The sequence below is a fragment of the Saccharomyces eubayanus genome, chromosome II (assembly GCF_001298625.1).
Source record: "Saccharomyces eubayanus strain FM1318 chromosome II, whole genome shotgun sequence".
Taxonomy (NCBI): Eukaryota; Fungi; Ascomycota; class Saccharomycetes; order Saccharomycetales; family Saccharomycetaceae; genus Saccharomyces; species Saccharomyces eubayanus.
This window is the reverse complement of record NC_030977.1, coordinates 926,656-928,887: the sequence shown is the minus strand read 5'-3', so window position 1 is coordinate 928,887 and position 2,232 is coordinate 926,656.

Sequence of the window (2,232 nt, the reverse complement as noted above, 5' to 3'; positions counted from 1 at the left end):
CTGCTAACTGGTTCTGGGGTTTCTTGATTGGTTTCTTCACTCCATTTATCACCGGTGCCATTAACTTCTACTACGGTTACGTTTTCATGGGCTGTATGGTTTTCGCATACTTCTATGTCTTCTTCTTTGTTCCAGAAACAAAGGGTCTATCATTAGAAGAAGTTAACGATATGTATGCCGAAGGTGTTTTGCCATGGAAGTCTGCTTCTTGGGTTCCAACATCCAGAAGAGGTGCTGACTACAATGCTGATGCATTGATGCATGATGATCAACCATTTTACAAGAGTTTGTTCAGCAGAAAGTAATTTCACACTGAATAATAGTGCTGAATAATAGTGTATTTTACAAATTCAACGTGCTAGTTAATAATGATAAAGAATACACACACATTTTATGACATTTTTTATATATATATAATTCTCTGATACAGTTAATAAAAACATTGGTATGTGATATCAAAAACAATAAATCTTTAGCATTTTTTCATTTTCTCTCTTCTTCAAAAATATGTAAACAAACTAGAGTTTTTGTAGGACGCTAAACATCATCGGCAAAAGGCGCGTGCTAAATTTGTATGGGAAAAAGCAGCACCGCACGCACTCATCGATAGAACAAAGCAGGCTATAGAGAAAACATGCGCGCGACAGAAACCATTTTCTTAAAAGTAGGTAAGCATGCCACAAGAACGGAAAGAGGGCAAAAAAATTTAGATAATAATTCTATGTCAATCGCACGGCGAATTATCCTCTCACAAGAATACACGCCCCTTTCGCCTGATCCGAGCGGGAAAACCATTACAAAGGGGCAGTCTACCATCCTAGAAGCCTTTCCGAACAGGTTACTGGCTGGACAGCATAGAAATGTCCCGGACATTCCCATGAAAGCAACGAGTATTTTCTTTTTTTTCCCACACGGCTACAATATTTATCTCCTTACTATTTTTTAGAGTTCCCGGATTGGGGGCAGCATCGAGCCGAATGGGGGAACTTTGCTAATTAATTCCGTTCGGTTGGAAAAACAGTTCTATGCTTTTCAACAGGGCAAACGGAACAACGGCTGCTCACTATTTTCCTACTGCACGCGGAAGGAGAATGCAGGAAGGGGAAAGGGAGAGGAAAGAAAGCAGTCACAGTGCAACAACAAAAAAGCAGGCCGAAACTCCAATTGAAGCCACTCTAGAATGCCCATCCCGTGAGCTACTGATTGGAAAACAAACTCAGGGATGGGTCTGCGATGCCGGCTTGTTCCACTGGTTCCGCGATTTGTCATGCTGGATGGCCAACCATCAAGGAGTGCCTGCCAGTCCAAGAACGGAAAAAAGCCGCGACAACGTGCACATGCGCCATGGTGTGATAAGCTAAGCAGTCGAGGACAAAAAAATGCAGTGCGCAGATGTCGTGCGGCGCCAAGACAAATGCGCTTCAAGGTTGGCGGCTACAAGGAGGTACGGGCTATTAGCCGTGTCACCCGATTTGTTTTTTTACTTGGCACAGAGAGAGCTGTACAAATGATCGGTCGCAGGCACGCAGGCATTTGTTTATTCCATTTTTACCCCACATAAATGTGCAGGTACATTGTGGAGTTTCGGCATCGAATACCAATATTTTCCTAACATTTCTGGAAAAAAAGGAGAAATTGGTGGAACTTTCCACAGAATAGCAAGAAGGCAGTTTTGGTAATGTTCCTTGAAGAAAAAAGTTCATTCACTCCCCCCAAAAAATATGTATGGGGTACACGATACTCTCTCCTTTTCTTGTTCAAGAAAGCTAGCATAGTTGTAGATTTGTGTGTAGCTGCCCGCTTTGCAGCCGATGGAGAGCCCAATTGGGAGAGCATTGAAACATATAAAAGGAGGTTCGAAAATGCTCGAATATTTGTAATCGTTTCTTTCTCTGTTCCTACTTTTCTTTATTTTTTTTGAAGGATAAGAAGATTATACAAGCTCAACTTGTCTTTTCTATAACAAAGAACAAAAAACAAACAAAAAAGTTTTCAAATTAAATTTTTCAAAATGTCACAAGACGCTGCTATTGCAGAGAATACTCCTGTGGAGCATCTCTCTCCGACCGGCTCGGCTTCCAACTCGGTATTATCCACTCCCACCAATAAGGCTGAAAGAGATGAACTAAAGGCCTATGGTGAAGATGAAGACCAGGAGCCTACCGTTGAAATTCCAAAGAGACCTGCCTCCGCCTACGTTACTGTCTCTATCATGTGTATCATGATTGCTTT